This window comes from Bactrocera neohumeralis, chromosome 5, assembly GCF_024586455.1.
Source record: "Bactrocera neohumeralis isolate Rockhampton chromosome 5, APGP_CSIRO_Bneo_wtdbg2-racon-allhic-juicebox.fasta_v2, whole genome shotgun sequence".
Lineage (NCBI taxonomy): Eukaryota > Metazoa > Arthropoda > Insecta > Diptera > Tephritidae > Bactrocera > Bactrocera neohumeralis.
This window is the reverse complement of record NC_065922.1, coordinates 71,107,311-71,126,915: the sequence shown is the minus strand read 5'-3', so window position 1 is coordinate 71,126,915 and position 19,605 is coordinate 71,107,311. Positions and strand designations below refer to the sequence as shown.

Sequence of the window (19,605 nt, the reverse complement as noted above, 5' to 3'; positions counted from 1 at the left end):
GAAGTCTCTTATAATAAAAACTTGTAAAGTGATATTTGCATATATTTCACACAGTTATGACTATCATAGTGTGGCACAAGAACGATTGAGAATATAACAGTGAAACAAACTGTCAAACTTTTATGGTAAACACAGCCTTTGACGTTCAGTCGTTTATGACGTCGCTAACAATGAATTTTTCTGTCAAGCTCAACACACATTTCTTCCTAATGTTTAGTTTGATTGCTATATACCCTTCACTGTTGCATTTCTTATAGCATTTAAGGGTATAATAAAATCTAATTTTGATATTATCTGTCAATTTGTATGACAGCTATATGCAATAGTAGTCCCAATCGTACACTGTGTTCGGAGATTGTAGACTTGCCTTTAGCAATTATTAATGTCAAATTTCGTAATGATATCTTGTCAAATAAAAAAAATTTTCATACAAGCGCTTGATTTCAAACGGTCAGTTTGTATGGCAGCTATGTGCTATATAGGTTCGATATCGGCGGTTCCGACAAATGAGCAGCTTCTTGAGCAGAAAAGTACGTGTGCAAAATTTCAGATCAATATCTTAAAAACCGAGGGACTAATACGCGCGTATATAAAAGGACACGGCTAAATCGAGTTAAACTCGACAAGCTGATCATTTACTTGTATATATGTATGTATGATTGTGTACTCCTTATAGATTCTCTGATTTTTCCTTCAAAGTGTTACCAACTCCCTGTTCAGGGTTTAAAAATAACGGTGCAAAACTGCCTCTATCATTCTCTGCACCGCAAAACTTTATTATAACCAAATTTTAACTCTTCTCTCCGCATATTTTCTAACATTAAAAGCTGATCTTGTGATTAAAAATATTATACACAGAACTTTTTGCTTTGTAAGCATTCAGTGCGAAACCTCAGCAATCAACTTTGACCATCTCTCTGCGCAGCCAACCGAAAACGGCGAGAGCGCCTACTGCCATTTCATATCAAACGTTGATCTCGTGCTTATGTACTTACCAACATGTTTACATACATACATACATATGTATGTATGTATATAGTACGAAAATGCGACTCTGCTAATTTTGTTGTTGTGCTTATTTATTGTTATACTAATTATAGTAACTTCATTATAATTTATAATAAATAACTGCGCGTTTCACTTATATAATTTCATATACGCGCATACATAAATATCTATATTTAAGCTGATTTCCCCCGTATATGGCACACCCACCACTTTGGCAACTGATTTCATATGCCGCTATTTTGGTTTGTTGTGCTTCGATTTGTTCTTGTTCTTGCACTGCTTTCCACTCCTTATTTGCTGCTGTCACACTCACCTGTTAGTTGTATTTTTGTTGGCCACGCATTTTGTTGTTTCTGTTTTATTCACCACTTCAACAGTTACATACAATGTATATTTTAAGTTCGCATATTTGTTTGTTTGTTTCTGTTTGCATTTGAAATTTATCTCCTCTGCGCATGCGCTACCTCTCGGGAAGCAGCCAAAACTAAAAAAAAATAGAATGATAATAACTCCAGGTTTGTGCTTTTGCGCCACTTTTGTTGACTTTTCCTTGTAGTTTATGCTGACAGTGCTTACAGAATATTGCCATGAAAGGCACAATGCTTTTATCTTATATCCCTGTGGTAATCTAGTTGAGTAGTTGCCATACTAAACAGCTTGATATGTTGATGTATTGTGTGGGCCACTTCAGAGAATTGACAACTTAAGGAAATGGAAGTAGAAAATGTATATAAAAGCGGTAAAAAAATAGTTGAAGGATTTAGCTATTGTTGGTATTTTATTTGTGATAAATTAACGATTTCTTGTATCTTTTTTTTTTTTGTTAAATATTTGATAATTTTGCAAAAAAAAACAGCAATTCCAAAATTAAATTTATAATTTCTTGTATCTTTTTTTTTATTTTTTGTTAAATATTTGATAATTTTGAAAAAAAAATGCAATTCAAAAATAAAATTTTTAATTTTTTATAAAAATATTTTTTTACATTTACTTGTTATAAAATAAAGTTAAATGAAAATAATTCTTATTTCAATATTGAATTAAATTAATTTTTGTATTTAACTTTTCATTTTTTTTAAAGAAGTATAAAAGTAAAAAAAAATCTAATTAAATTAAAAGTAATAAATAAAATTAAATTAAAATATTTTTAATTTTATCTTATTAAAATAATTTAAATTTAATTTTAATTATTATTTTTAATTTAAAATAATTTGTTATCTTTAAAAAATTATACTTGCTTACTTATATTTTTATATAAAATTAAAATTATTTAAATTTTAAATTATTTAAATTTAATTTTAATTAATATTTTTAATTTAATTTTAATTTTTTTATACTTTGTTAAAAAATTTATAAAATATCAACATAATTATGTTTTATTTTTAGTTTTTAAATTTATTGTAAACAATTGTTTTTATTTTTTTATAAAAAGCATAATTTTTATATTTTTTTTACATTTACATCTTTTAAAAAAACAGTTATATTAATTAATTTTATAATTTTATTTAAATTTTATTATATTTGCACTTTTAACTTATACCATTTTTTAAATTTCTTTAAAAAAATCAATAATTTATAAAAAAATTATTTTGAAATTTTTTATTTTTTTTTTGTAATTTTAAAATTTTTATACACACCTTTTACTTAAATTTCTTAGTTTTGATATTTTATACCATTCAACATTTATTTAAAATAAATAAACTTGTTTTCAATAAACTAAAATAAAAAAATTAATTCAATAATTCGATTTATAATTTTTTAAAATAAAAAATAATTTAAATTAATTGCTTTTATATTTTTTTATATACTTGTTTATTAATTTATGTAAATTTTTGAACAATTTTATGATAAAAAAAAGCATAAATTTAATAAAAAAAAATATGTTTTGATTTTTTTTTTGTTTTTTTTGTTAAATTTTTTAAATTGTAAAATATATGTTATTTAAAATACTTATTTTATATATGTACATACATACATATTTAATATTTTTTAAATTTACCTAATTTTATAAAAAAAATAATAATTTATTTTAATTTCTTTCATAATTTTACTGTAATTTTTCTAATTAAAATTTAATAAAAATGTTTTTAATTTTTTTATTTTATTTATGAAATATTTTGTTTAAATTGTTGTGTTTATTATTACATTAATTAATAATATCTCTTACTTTTATATAATTAAATATTTTTTAACTAATTTATTTAAATTATAATTAATTATATAATTAAAAAATAATTTAATTAAAAACTTGTTTTGAATTTTGCATTTTTATAAGTTTATATTTTTAATTTTAATTAAATTTTAATATATTATTTTATAATTTTTCTTTTAAATATTTTTTTTTAAATTTTTTTTTATTATTTTCTTTTAAATTTTTTTAATATTTTGTTTATTTAATTATTCTTAAACATTTTTAATTTTTTAAATTATTTTTTTTTTTATATTTTAAACAAATTATTGAATTTAAAAGTTATTTATATTTTGAAATTATTTTCTATGTATTATTATTTATTTTCTCATTAACCATTTTTAATCTATCACAAACATTTTTTCATTTCTATTATCCATATTTTTTACCACTTAATTTTATCCCCATATATTTTTAATTTCATAATATTCTTTGCAGTGATCTAATTTTTAAATACCTGACTTATCTGCTTACTCCTTTTTCGCGCACTTTTCGCCGACCTCAAATATTCCATAATTCTCTTTAATACCTCCGGTCCACCCACGAACCGCTGCCCAGCTTAGCGACCGACTAAGCTCCACTTTATTCACCTCGACTCACCGCTTTATCGTGCCGCCGCCATCTGCTCCACTGAGACAAAAATAATCCACTTTTTTGTTGTATCTCATTTGCCACTCTGCTGCCGCCATAATTCTGTATTAAAATTAGTTATGTTTGTTGTTGTTTTTATTCAATTGCTCGGGCAGGCGCTTCTTGCTTGCTGTTAATTTGCTGCGCCGCCCTTGTTTTAGTTCGATTCTAAAGGCAAAACGGCGTGCGCGTGTATTTTGTAAAAAAAATTTCGGCTCTCGAATTGTGAACTGTGCGACATATTTATTTATTTTGTATATACTATGTACATATATTTTTAATATTGAGTTTTTTGTTTAATAAATTGTTAAAAGTCTGTGCGGTTTTTTACGTGGAAAAGTGAGCGTCGAAAACACTTGTGAATACAAAAATTTGTATGTCAAACTTGAAGCAAGTAAATAATTGAAAAAGAAATTTATATGCATATATTCAGTTATTTTATTTACATATTTACTCGGTCTCTCTCACTCTGCATTTATTGGCTATGTTTATTTTTTTTTCAAATATTTTTGTATTTGTAAATATTTTTTAATAATATTATTAATTTCAAAATACTTTATATTATACTGTTTTATATATAATTTTTATAAATTTTTCAACTATTTTTTTATATTTATATATATTTTTTCCACATTTGTTTTTATTATAATTTTTTAAATATATGTATATATATTTGGTTTTTTTAAATAATTTTTATTTTCCTTATTTTTTTTAAATATTTTTCTTCAACTTTTTAATTTTTTTATTATATTAAAATTTTTTATACATTGTTATTGTAATTTTTTTTGTTATATTTTTAAATTTTTTTATTATTTTCTTTTTCTATTATACATATATTCTACTCTTTTTTATTTATTTTTTCCTAAAGTGCCTCTCAAATGTCTAAAAAAAAATTACATTTCAAACTTCAAAACTGCCATAAAACTTTAAATTGGGTCAATGTCTCTTCACTTGTTGTTTTTGCACCGCCGTTGCTACCGTTTTAAGCCGCTACTTTATTATTCTGCGGTTTATTTGTGCTGCTGCTTCCCATTGTTGCTGATTTATTAATTGTTTATGCACATTTTTCACCGCCTACCGTGCTGCTGCCATCGCTCCTAAGCGCGCATCTTCCGTTCACACGAAAAGCAAATAGCGAAAACGACATATCGTCTTGTTTTTGTTATTGGTATAATTTCTTTCTATTTCCTTGTTTGCAAAGAACTGTTTGAAATGCGTTCGGCTATTGGCATTGTTGTTGGTATTATTAACGTATGCTTATTTCTTTTATAACCACTGACTTTTCTTTATTCACATTTGCCTACTTTTCTTCATACTTTTCTTACTTTCATATCACAATTCTTTATTATTAATAGCGACTTGCGATTGTGTAGCCACTTGTTCGCAATTTTTTGTATTATTTGATATGTTTTTTTTTATTTTTTGCTTTAAAATTTTTTATATTTATTTTTCATACATATTTTTTTATATATTCTGTGCTCATTTTGGTTTATTCTGCTTTGCTACGTTCTTTTTTTTTATAATTTTTTTTACTATTTATTTTTTATATTAAATTTTTTAGATATTTTTTTTTATTTTTGAAGCACTTTTTATACACTTACTGTCTCTTAAAGCATAAAAAGCGTTTCACGCACTCAGCGCGCAATTATTCTCGCCTCTTAGTACCCCTTTTATGGCAACAGCGCGCACATCTTCAAAACAAACAGTAATATATAACAATTACTTTCTCCAGTGAACCAAAACAGGCTATTGCGTGAAATAATTGTAATGGAAATAGTTGAAATATAAAGTAAATTATATGTATTTGTCATTTTATATTGTTGGAAATATTTCTCTTTGTTATACGCCATTTATTCTATTCTACGGAAATTAACGTACTTGAGTTGCCATTTTCTGCACAATTTATGGAGTATGCGTCTTAGTTTTGGTTACTTCTGTGGCTTATAAGTTGTCATTGCCGCAAATCGAATATAATTGTGTTAACTTACAACAGTTCTACTAGAAATATCATACAAGTATATGTACGTATTACAGTTTTTGTGAGTTTTGACAGCTAAGAGAAAACCTTTATGTCAGTGTTATATAGTAAGTAGGAATGATAGACTTCATAGACAGCCTTATCAACTTTGAAAATAATGTTCATATATGTATATACATAGGTGTGTTGTTTAATCGAAATTGGCCCCTTAGGTGGCGGAGTAGATCATAATAAACCAAAATTTTATTTTGAAATCGAAAAACCAAAAACTTTAGTTACTATTTTATAGTCTCCAGCATGAATGTCGCTACCGCCAAAGTGTTAGAATAACTGAAAAAAGTGTCTCAAACACATTTCTTCTAACTAAATTAAGAAAAACTATTGAAATGACAATAAACTGGCAATTCTTTGTTATTTAAACTGACATCTTAAGATTTTTGTCATTTCATATTAATTTTAATATATTTTTTTGTTCTTAAATTTTACGTTTTCATTAGGTTGTAAATTTAAGTCAAAATATTTTTTATGTTAAATGCAAGTATTGTCATTAGTTTTGACAAATAAAAACAAAACATATTGCATATGCTTGACAGTCTGAATTTAAAGTTTATCCACTAGATTTGACAATCATGTCATGTCAAAAAATTATTATTATTTCTATATTTGGCCAACAAATTGCATACGGAATTATGTTATGTTTTTTTCATGAACTGCCACATTTGTTATTGTTTTTAATTTTAACAAGTGGAAACCATACAATCCATGTGATTGACAAGCAAATTTGTGCTTCTCTGCTAAGATTTTAGCTCAAAAAACTTTTGCTTTATTAGGTCAACAAATTATTTCATAAAATGCATTTTTGTCATTGTCATTAATTTTGACAAATGAAATGATTGCATGCCTTACCGTCCATTCCATGTGGTTGAGAAGTCTGTATTTAAAGTTTTTCACTAGATTTTCAAGTTATGTTAAAAATAATTTTTATTTCAACAATTTGTTTGATCAATTTAATTTTTTGTCATAGTCCTTAATTTTGACAATTGAAAACTGCACATAACATGTCTTGTGATTGACAAGCACAAATATGATGTTTTTTTTGCTGTATTTTAAAAAATCTTTTATAAATTTCTTTTATAAATAAAACAAAAATTAAGTGCCACTGTATTAGCCACGACTGTCATTGATTTTGACGTCATTAAAACCGCACATTACAATCCACGTGATACATACATACATACATACATATTTGCTGCGCACTTCGCCGAATATCTATTTTTAAAGCTGTAATCACAGGAATAAAAGTTTGCCACTTGAGGTTTGAAGATCGGGTTTCGCATATTGTATAAAGTGTAATGTCAAAGCCACAAATAGCTTGAGAAAAAAATCCAAAAATATAGATTATTTTTTATTATATTTTTTAGAATATAAAAAATAATTTTTATATATTTTTTTATTGTATTTTTAAAATAAAAAATATTTATTGAAAAAATTTTGTAATTTTTTGCAACTCTGCTGCTTAAATTTTATAACAAAAAACTTAAAAAAAAATAAAATAAAAAAAATATTCTAATAAAAAAATTTTGTAATATTTTGCAACTCTGCTGTTAAAAAACTATTACAAAAAACCTCAAAAAATTTTGACACAATTTTTTCTACATTTTACAATATAAATATTTCAAACAAAAAAAAAAAAACATAAAAAAAAAATTTACTCTTCAAATATCTCTGCTAAATTCTTTGTGCTTCGAATTAATATAATTATCGCAATAATTAAATTTAAGTTATATATTTTAATTGAATATATAAGTCTTCACGCAGCCGCTGAAGATTTAAAAATATTATCCCGCTTACTAACGGCAATAAACATGATTTATTTGAAAACTGGTACAGGCGATTTGTGGATGCCCAAAGTGTCAAACGCAACACCAAAAGATTGTAATAAAGGTAAATGCAAGAATGAGAGTTGCAAGATAAAAAATGTTGACTAAAATGTGTCAATAAATTGTAAGCAACTGAGTGCAATTAGTGCGTAAACTGAATAAACGCTTGTGGGAAGTGCATGACTTGCTTTTTACAAGAAATTTTATTTTTTATTCTAGTTAATCACTTCGAAAATGATTAATTAGCTACAGTTTTCATGGCTTCGATTGCATTTGAGCACTCAATTATGTCTGCACACACTTTCTTTTGGTAAAATAAATAAAAAAAACACTAAATAAATTACGCTCATATTGTAGTGTCAGCTGTTTTTTTCTTACGTTTTTTGACAGTCATTTGTAGCTTCTCACACGCCTTATGTTTACATGCAAGCCGTTAGCTTTCAATTTCGTTGCATTCCTGCCGTTTCACACGTTCAACCGTACTAAAGTTCACGTGTGGTCGCATATTGCCGGCCAATTGACACAGATGCCAGAAATTCTTGGCTTAAAACTTTGACTTTACCTCGAAATTTAATACTAAATCACGCTGTGCCGTTTATGCGCGTCATCGTTAACCAAATTTATACCGTTATAAAGCTAACAGCAGCTGTGTTTGTACTTTTCGCTTTGTATGTATTTTTTCCCGTTTTTGTGTGCATCTCAGACATTTTGAATGTCGGCTATAATCGCCTTCACTGCAACGAATTTGGTAATGTGATGGTCAAGTTGCCTTTTAAAGCAGCTTTATCTGTTTGTTTTCTTTTTTCTGCGTTCGGTTTTGGGATGCGGAATCGCTATGCGTCAGCCGTCACATGCATGACACAATCTTTGAGCCTACGGGGAAAAATATGTCATTTCTCTACCGCCACACAAACAAAATACTTTCAATTAGCTCATATTTTTCTCTCATAATTTTATTTTTCTCTGTAGATACATATGTACATATGTATGTACTTATATATTTTCTAAAATATAGATATGCTTTTTCTCATACATTTCTTAGTTGAAGCTTAGTAAAAGCGAAAATGAAAGTGGCTACTATTTAAGCCCCTTCATTTTTCCGCTTAATGAATTAATTACATTATTTAGTGTTTCGAAATGTGTCATACTCTCAATAAGATTGTGAGTGTAATGGTGATAAACTAAGTACACAAACATATGTAATGGTCTTTCACACCTATCAATTATTAATTAATCTACCTAGCTTTCATTTTTATCTACCCTTTTTTAATCTTAACTTCTAGCTTTAGTTATTGCATAACCTTAATTGTCTGACAGTTGGGTTTCAACAAACCTTTTATGAAGTGATTTTAACTAAAGTGTCAGAGAAGATATTTGTTGACAATATTTGTATATATTAAGACTGTCAAATTAAAGCCATAGTGTGAATTACGCCTTATGTGAAATATATGAACATACATATGTATATGTACATGAAATTGTACTGTCAGTTGAATTTGAAGGTTAGTGATCATACATTTGTATCGAAAAAGTAGATAGTTAAATTAGGCAGCTCGGAATGACTTGCAAATTTGTAGATTATGGAAAGTATAGTATATCATTGACGTTTAAATCCATACAGTACATTCAAAACTGTTGAAAATGAGTAAAAATTTAAAAGCAGCTGCTTGAATAATAGTGACTGTATTAAAATTAAAAAATTAAATTTGGAAAAATTATATGGGTAAATTTTTGGAACATTTAGGAAATAAAAAAAACTAGCTTGTAATAGAATAATCGATATTAGAGCGGATTTAAATTCATATTTTCGATAATTAAGCGCGATCGATTTCGAACTTTTTCATAACTAATTAATCGTTATACATTAAATTTGTTTCTAATAAAATAATGATTAACTCTAGTAGATAAAAAAATATTTTTTTTATGTTTTAATCAGTTTGAATCGATAAATTATCGAAAATAAATGAAGGTCATAAAAATTTAATAATTGATAATTAACTCTAAAAATATAAACAATTTATTTCATATCATTATTTTATCGATGAAATCAATTAGCTATCGATATCGATTAAAAATTAATGTAATGAAACAGTTTACTAATGAGGTAGTATAATGCACTCCAATAGATAAATAATTTATTATTTTTTTTAATTTTTATAACCAGTTAAGATCGATTATCTTTTATCGATAGCGATAAAAAATTAAGGTAATGAACAATATAGTAAAGTTTTAATGAACTCTAGTATCGAAAATAAATGAAGGTAATCAAAAATTTAGTAATGCATTTATTTCATAACATTATTTTATCAGTACAATTAATTATCGATATCGACAAAAAGGTAATGGAAAGAAAAAATTTAATAATGCAGAAGTATAATGAACTCCAATATATAAACAATTTATTGTTATTATATTTTAGCATTTTTTCGATATCATTTTATCGATATCGATAGAAAATTTATGTATTTAAAAACTTTCGTAATTTAGAATTTAATGAACTGCAATAGATAAACAATTTTAATATTATTATATTTTTATAATATGTTAAAATCGATTATTTTTTATCGATATCGATCAAAAAATTAAATTAATGCAAAAATGTAGTAATGTATATAATGTGCTGTAATAAATAAAAAAAAATTTAAATGTCTATAATCAGTTGAGATCCATTATTTATCGATATCCAAAATAAATTGATTAAATAAAAAAATTAAGTACCTAATGCATAATGAACGATATAAAAGCATTATTTTCATATGTTTATAGTTAGTTCAAACCGATTAATTATCGGTATCGAAAAACGTACATATATAAACATTTTTACTTTTTATATGCCTTTTGTATCAACAAATAACACATTTTATTCCCATTTTTTCAGTTTTTAAATCTTCTTGGCTTGAGTCCTTCCCAAACTATCTCTATTAGGGTGTGTAATTTTGTATTTGAAACTAAAAAGTAAGCATCTTAAAATGTTCTTAATTTTCCATTTTTGATTTTGATCACTTGAGAAAATGTCTTGTTCCTTATTTTTGTAGCAAAATTGTGCTGGTAGAAAATTAAACCAAAGAAAAAGGTTGCGAAGCCATTTTTCATACAGTGCACAATTCTGAACAAATTCAAACTAAAATATCCAATTATATGAAATTATGACTTTTATTTTTGTATTTTTAAACTTGAAAGTTTTTCGCCTGTTTTTTAGCTGAACAATTTTTTTCCTGAAAACGACACACCCTACTCTCTATAAAATTGAATTAAATTAGACATAAATACAGCAATTTTAATTACTTCTTATAGACTACGCATAAAAATAAAATTAAACAAATATTACTTAATCAAAAACGCTACCATTGCAGCAAAAATTTTAGAGCTGTGGGGAAGATAAAACAATTGATGGTGTGGAAAAGTTTCACATATACTAAATTACTATAAATACAAAACCCACCATTCATGAGTGCATAATTTACGAACAAGTGAAATCAAGTCGAAAAAGTACGCTACGCTATCAGTTTTTATCAACTCATATATGTAGTTATCAGTCTTCAAGTAATCAATATTCTTGTTAACTCGCTCGCTGCTCACTACATGAAGTTGTTCGGTTTATTTTCGTTGCTCTTCATAATTGTTGCAATATTAGACAGTCAACTGCTATTGTTTGTGCACATCATAAAAAGTATTAAAAAATTAGAAAAAAAATGCGAAACCAATCGTCTAATCAACTGTGAAAATTCTAAGTTCACGGTAGCGTGTAGTATACGATAATTTTTTTTACAAATTTAGCATTAAGTTTATAACTCAAGTGAGTTTATTGTTTGATATTGTCATAGAAAGTTGTTTTTATTGAAAAAATAGAATTTAATAAATATTTTTGCTGACTTTGGCTGTATTGCTAAAACACATTTCGATTTTAACGCTTTGATACATATATGAAAATAATCGATTGCCATTGAGTGATTAGTCAACTTTGAAGCGAATCTGTTTTGGTTTTGCGAAAGCAGTTTTTCAGTTAAAGACTGCATTCATTTATTTCTTGGCGAATATTCTGCTTTCTAAACGATTAACAATGTGTCCAAACTACGTGCCATGTCCTGGTTTAACTTATGAGTTTCATAATAGTGTGTTCACACTTTGCGTGCCGAGCATATTTCATACTTCATAAAGAATAAAGAAGAACTGTAGCATGTATCGTTTGAAAAATTGGAGCTTAAAGCAATATTTACGGATTTTCAATTATTAAATATTTGTAGGTAACTTTTATTAGTTGCTACCAAAAATATTTACCAGCAGATGAGCTTTCTTAATACTTTTTAATTTAAACTTCGGATGAAAACACATTCGTCGAAATATTTTTTGAGTCACATCAAAATAATCATTAATGTTTAGTATACGCTTGTCTTTCTGAAGTACATAAAGTGCATTCGGCGACCTTTACAATGAGTGAAATTATTCAACAAAGGAGTTCCATTAAATTTTGTGGGCGGAATCAAATTTCTGGTGCCGAAACGTTTAGAATTTGGAAAAGACCTTCCTTTGGTGATAATTGTAAAAGTGTTTTTTATTAGTACAAAATATTGAAATAAGGTCGAGAAAGCGTTGACGATCAACCACGACTAAGACGACACTCAACATCAACTGATGATCAATTAAAGATCAGAGATCTTATCGGAAGGATCAGTGTAAACCATTTTGAAAGATCATTTGGGCCTAAGCAAAGTGAAAGTATGATTGTTAATGTCTGTGAAACAATGCTTTCCGACTACCAGGATGTCATGAAACGTATTATTACTGACGATGAGTCTTAGATCTTTGCTTACGACCCGGAAACAGACGGTCAATCGGCCGAGTAGCGTGGCAAAGGTGAGCCGAAGCAGAAAAAACCAGGTCAAGCAAATCAGAAATCAAGGTAATGTTGGCAGTTTTCTTCAATTATCGATGTGTGGTGTATTCGGAAATACTTCCGACGTGCCAAACTGTCAGCAAGGACTACCGTTTGAGTGTTAGGCGTCGTTTGCGCGAAGCTATTTGAATTATGGGCCGAAAACCCTGGGTTTTGATGCTTTGTGAGTTTTTCGCCAAATTTTCAGTCAACATCGTTCAGAACTACCGTGTTCGACTGTATTGAAGACTATTCCGAAAATTTACTTTAATAACTGTTTCGAGGTTTGTAAAAAACGTTGCCACAAGTGTATTGATGTCGAGGGGGTTTACTTTGGTCCCCTTCAATATATTTGGAAGAATAAATTAAGAATTTTAAAATTATAAACAAAGTCTTACTATATTTTGCTCATAGTAGCAAATAGTAACCGTGACGAGCTGTGTCGATTTAGCCATGTACATCTGTATATACGCGAAGTAGTCCCTCAGTTTTTGAGATATCGATCTGAAACTTTGCACACGTCCTTTCCTCCTCAAAAAGTTGTTTGTTTGTCGGAATCGCCGATATCGGAAAACTATAGCATATAGCTGCCATACTACAAACTTACCTATAAAACTCAAGTCCTTATACGAGTATAGTATTTGTAACTTAACAAGGCACCTGCACGAAATTGAGCATATGTAGATTATTATCCAAGGCTTCGCTACAATCTCCGAAGAATTTGTTCAGATCGGACTACTATAGCATATAGCTGTCATACACACTGAAACATTTGAGCAAAGTGGTTGCATGGAAAACTTTTTCATTTGACAAGATATCGCCACGAAATTTAGCATGGATTACTATTCATATTTACTAAATTTTAACCTTGTTTCATTTCTACACTGCCTTAAAATTCCCTTTTTGTGTCACTTTTCCGTAATAATTCTTTGTTTCATTTATCAGCACGGTCACACCAGTGTGATTATTACCTGTTTTACATATTGTATGTATTATCAGCAATGACTGTTATCGTTTTTGTTAATTTTGGCTTTTATATTTTTTTATTGTTGTTATTTGATTACAGTTTTGGCCTCTATTTGGCAATAGCTGCACATCTGCTAATCAAAAAATTTGTGTTTGTAAATAATTTTATTTATGCAGCGCGTATTTTTGATTACTGACAGTGTTTCTTTGTCATAGTAGATTGCTTAAAAAATCCCACAATATTGTATTATTGAACTGTTTTGTTGATATTTTTCATACAAAGACTTGAATCGAATGCTTGTAAAAATAGCTGCTATTGATTTTCAAAGCGAAACAAATCAGACGCTGCAATAGCACAGTGTTGCTTTTGTCATGCATATTTCAAACAGCTGAAATACCAGCTATAATTAAATGTGACAATAGTCGCTCAATAGCTTTAACACATGCATGTATTTAAAAATTGCCTACGTTCCCGCCTGCCATTTCATAGCCCACATATGTATGTATGTATTTAAATGCCAACACAAAATGTCAATAAAAAAGTGGATTTTTGTGCCGTATTAATTCATAACAATTGATGATGACACTGACCTGTCACACTACAGCGCACCGCATACCATCCACAAACACACACCGACAAATGTGCATGCTCTTTAACGGTTTATACACCCCACAAAGTTTTTGTTATTACAATTTCGCATATGTACACCACCACCCCATACAATAATGTTTTGTTATTAATATAGTTTATTGTTATGTGTCATAGACTTGTGGATGATATATTTGTAAGGCTTTGCGTCAAGTCGAAGAAACAGCTGTCATCTTCCACAAACATATACAGGGTTGATTGTTGTTCGCCTGCTTTGTTGCACATTGTCTGTCCCTTTATTGATTTGTGCGACACAGAGGCAACATGTTAAAAGGTTGATTGAAGAGCAATGTTAATAATGGCAATATGAAAGTATGAGCCTCAGCAATATGAGTCAGCTTCATGCTTGATTTAGTTATACTTATGTATATATGTGTAGATATCAAGTACGGTTTTGTCACGTTTGAGAACGCTTTTTTTTAATTGTTTTCTACTGCAAACAGTTCTGGAAAAATGTTTACGAAATATTGCTATATTTTACGCGAAAATTTAAGGGAAAAAAGTAAAGCTGACTAACCGATTGCAGTTGCCTGTATACTTGTGTTGTATACCATATTCATCATTCATTGTCTATACGACGATCTTGACAGAAGCACGGTAAAGAAAATCAAGACCCGATGAAACGAGCTACCTGGGTCCAAAACTGCAAAACGGTAGATCGTAAGTAAATAAAATTACTATTGTCACTCGATAGAAAAGACTATAGGAACATGATGGGAATTCTAACTAGTCACTGTCTGGTGGGGCTGACAGATCGTGAAGACTGCAGGAAATATCTAGAGTAGGGCACCAGGGAAACAATGGATCATCTCTTGTGCACTTGTGCTGCATTGGCTAGACTATGATGAAAGCATTTGGGGTTCCCACGGTATGATACGCTGGAGGAGGTATCGAAAGTGAGAACGCAGAGTCTGTTGAAATCTTAAACGATGACTACTTCTTGTAGACTTAGCAACTGAACTCCATCTGATATCGCAAAGGACCAAACTGGTCTAGGTGTGGCGTATTGGCCTACCAGATTAACCTAAAGACTAACTATTTTAACGAAAACTTATCTTAATTTAAATTCGATTCAATTTATTCAATTCGATATGATCGAGAAATATTCAGCAACTGCCCGATTTCAACATTTCGGTATACTATATTCAACATTAGTAGTAATAGATATTAGGCAGAGCGCAAAAAACCTACATAAGTGTAGCAAAAACGGTCGTAGTCGCACAGTGGCGAGGCGGCACAAACGGTAACCAAACTAAGAATGACAGTCCAGAAGGGTTTTGCCATGTGTTTGGTAGAATAGGCAGGGAATCATTTACTATGACGTGCTCCTGCACAGCAAAGCTCTTCTTTCAGATCTGTGCTGCTAATAATTGAACCGTCTGGAGTAAGCATGCTTCCAAAAGCGGTCAGTTGTCGCTAAGAGAAGAGCAATTGTGTCTCATCAAGAGAACGCTAAGCCACACACATTGGTGGTGACTGGTCAGAAGCTCCAGGAAGTTCGGATCTTTCTATGCATCCATCTACCTGGCAACAAGTGATTATATAGGTGATATTATAGGTTTCTATGCATCCATCTTAAAGTATCTACCTGGCAACAAATGATTATTACCTGTTTCTGCCTATAGCTGGTAAAAAATTCGCCTCAAGATAAGCTTGTGAAAATCGACAGTCCCAGTTTTTTGCCAAGAGTAACGAGTGGTTTTATGAAAGTGCCTTTATTTAATAATCAGTGATTTATTTTGAACAATTTTCCATATCCTTTAATCTGTAACCGATCTTCAGGAGGAGCTCTGAAAAAAATGTGTCAGGCAGTGAGCAGCATTTTTCTACTTTAAATAACCGAACAAATCAAGTAAAAAGTCTTTGTGAAAATTTACATTGATCGGTCCAGGCGTTTTCGAGATATTTTGCTCACCGAAACTGAAAATTGCGTATTGATTCTTCTTCTTCTTAATTGGCGTAGACACCGCTTACGCGATTATAGTCGAGTTAACAACCGCGCGCCAGTCGTTTCTTCTTTTCGCTACGTGGCGCCAATTGGATATTCCAAGCGAAGCCAGGTCCTTCTCCACTTGGTCCTTCCAACGGAGTGGAGGTCTTCCTCTTTCTCTGCTTCCCCGGCGGGTACTGCGTCGAATACTTTCAAAGCTGGAGTGTTTTCGTCCATCCGGACAACATGACCTAGCCAGTGTAGCCGCTGTCTTTTAATTCGCTGAACTATGTCAATGTCGTCGTATATCTCGAACAGCTCATCGTTCCATCGAACGCGATATTCGCCGTGGCCAATGCGCAAAGGACCATAAATCTTTCGCAGAATTTTTCTCTCGAAAACTCGCAACGTCGACTCATCGGTTGCCGTCATCGCCCAAGCCTCTGCACCATATAGCAGGACGGGAATTATGAGCGACTTATAGAGTTTGGTTTTTGTTCGTCGAGAGAGGACTTTGCTTCTCAATTGCCTACTCAGTCCGAAGTAGCACCTGTTGGCAAGAGCAATCCTGCGTTGGATCCTTATTTCGCTTGCCATGGTCGTCATCAAAAGGGGGATCTCTCATCCGAGGCTGTCGCTTACTTTTCATTGGTATAGTTTTTTTACGTGGCGGGTCCCAAACCCAGCGCACAACCCTATGTAGGGGATGTTTCGCCTTCTCACATTAGCTCGCCTTCGAACGGATGTTCTTAGGCTACCCAGAGGATACTTGGTCAAAGACCGGAAGTAGTGAGCTGCTTGAGCCATGTGTAAAAGAATCGTTTCTGGCCACTCCCAAGTGAATGGCGATCAGAGAACTTTCCTCACTTGCGTGAACTTCTACACATGACTCCATCCTCCATTGCGTATTGATTATTTGCTCTTAAAACTTGCATTTGCAGTCAGCTGATTGTCATTTGTGTGTCTTTGACATAAGAGTGTGTACACACCTCTCTTCTTGTACTCGCATTTAATTGCGGCATTCTGCTACTTGCACTACATACATATGTACACATTTCTAGTATGTTTGGCAACTCATGTCACTAAACACGTTATCAGCAATTCTTCGTTCTGTATATTTGTTGTTATTCCGTATATTTGTCGTTTTTTTGTTACTGATTTTAATTAGACTTTGTTTTGCTTTTCGTCGCCGCTGCTGGTTTAATTATTATTGCTTTTTTGTTGTGCGCCTGTTTTGCCTGCTCTTGAAATCAGCTAAGCAATGCAATAAATAACAATAATAAAAAAGAACATAATGGTTGGAAGAAATCGATATCAACAAATATTAACGCAGCAAGAATGGCACCGAAAACAATTGTGGCAATACATTCCACATTTCAATCAAACACATTTATTTGATATTTAATTGTTGTTACTTTAAATTTATACATATGTTTGTAGTTATGTGCGAAATATGAATGGGCAATGTCTGAAATTTATTATTTTCAGCTGTGGTGAGTAGTTTTGTGTGAGTGCTAAGAAATGTGTAAAATATGACAACTATCGATATCATTTATACCCTGAACAGGGTATATTATGCTGGCGAGGAAGTTTGTAACATACAGAGGGAAACATCGGGAATCCTTTTAAAAAATATATATGTACATATATAAATGATCAGCGTGACGAGTTGAGTCGATTTTGCATTGTCCGTCGGTCTATCCGTCTGTATATACGCAAACTAGTCCCTCTGTTTTTGAGATATTGATCCCAAATTTTGTACGTATCCTTTCCTCACCAAGAAGCTGCTTATTTGTTGGAACGACCGATATTGGACGACTTTAGCATATAGCTGCCATACAAACTGAAACATCGGAGCAAAGTGCTTGTATGTAAAACTTTTTCATTTGACAAGATATCGTCACGAAATTTAGCATGGATTACCATTCATGACAACGCTTTCTTCTCTGAACAAATTTTTAAGATCGGACCACTATAGCATATAGCTGCATTACAAAATTACCGATCAAAACCACATGCTTGTATGGAAAGCTTTTTTATTTTCAAGATATTTTACAAAATTTTGCATGAATTCTTTTATTTAAAAAACAATGGTACCATACAACTACCGAATAAATGGTTCAGATCGGACCACTTTCTTTGAATTAATTGATGTAATTTTTTTTTTTATTAATTTATTGTTTATTTATGCATAAAAGCATCACAGTCGCCGTTTTAATACGTAAACTGAATGAATATATTTGCTTTAGATTGAAATAACTTTATATGTTATCGATATTAGTCATGTTTACGCTGCAAATTTTCAACGAACATACTCTTATGTGTATTTTCATAAGTACGAGCTGCTTTTAAACACTGGGCGCCACACTGTCATAAACCGCATTTTAAGGGTGTAAAGTCTTTCCAATAACAAAATGCGCGAACAAACATTCATGAATTACCGCCGCCGAACACACTCACAAAAAAGCCCAAATAAGCTTGTTTATAGCGAAAATGGTGATGAAAATTGCATGAATAATTTTTGCTGGGGTTGAAAAGTCATGAAATGAGAGCAGTCATAAATCACACGTACATACATACATATGTTTATGCATAATTATCGACAGCACGTCGCGAAAAAAATAACAAGCGCGATAATTTTTTCACGAATGTTATGTTGGTTTTCGCAGTTGTAGTTGTTTATGTACGAATGCTTTATTTGGTTAGCGGTTTGGGTGTTATGAGTCATTATGTGTGAAATGTGAGAGCAGTGGAAATTATATCGTATGGGAGAGCATGTGTAAATGGAAAACACAATATTGCTGTAACGTTTTCAACATTGCAAAATGCATTGAGTCGGAAAAGTCATACAAATTCCCATTGATTGAGTGATATTTTTTTAATGGCTATATTATGAGTACGCGTTCTTTGTTTTTGTTTATGAAGTATGATTCTGTGAATGATGAGATAATGAAGGTCGTTTATTTTGAGACTAAAGGACGTATTAAAATTTGATGGTTAAAATGCTGATTTTAATTTAAGGTGTTTTACTCATTTGCAAGTCGGAAAAACGCACTTTTTGTATTTTTTTAAATGTTTTTCTAAATAATTAAATAAAAAATATGTCTATTTATAGACTTACATAATCTTATGCCGGTTCGTCTTCAAAATGTAGGAGAATTTTCTCAAATATGCCTAACTGATAATAATCTTTTCATTAATTAAATTTATTAATATTTTTTTGTTTATTTATTTATCACATTTTCTATTTATTTTTAGATGAATTCTTCACATTTTTAGTTAATATAGTTAATTATGCATATTTTATTTTGTGTAAATAAATTTAGAAGCGTTTTTATTTAGTTATTTTCCATTTTTTTAATTTTCTTTTCTAAATTTTATATTATTAATTAATTATTATAATTATGTTTTATTTTTTTATTAATTAAATTTATAATATTTTTTCATTAGTTATTATTATTTTTTATTTCTTATACTAATTTTTTTATATTATTTTATTATTA

The 19,605-nt window shown here is 29.9% G+C and overlaps 1 protein-coding gene and 1 long non-coding RNA gene across 4 annotated transcripts in view; one reads left to right on the top strand and one right to left on the bottom strand.

Annotated features, from left to right (window-relative positions):
- Nucleotides 1–19,605, top strand: part of LOC126760352 (serine-rich adhesin for platelets) — a 95,813-nt gene that overhangs the window by 23,870 nt on the left and 52,338 nt on the right. The window lies entirely within an intron of this gene.
- LOC126760354 (uncharacterized) lies at nt 1,062–4,129 on the bottom strand. The gene is made up of 2 exons (XR_007667189.1): nt 3,654–4,129; nt 1,062–1,710 (listed from the first exon to the last, which is right to left on the bottom strand). It is a non-coding gene; the product is annotated as an uncharacterized LOC126760354 (long non-coding RNA).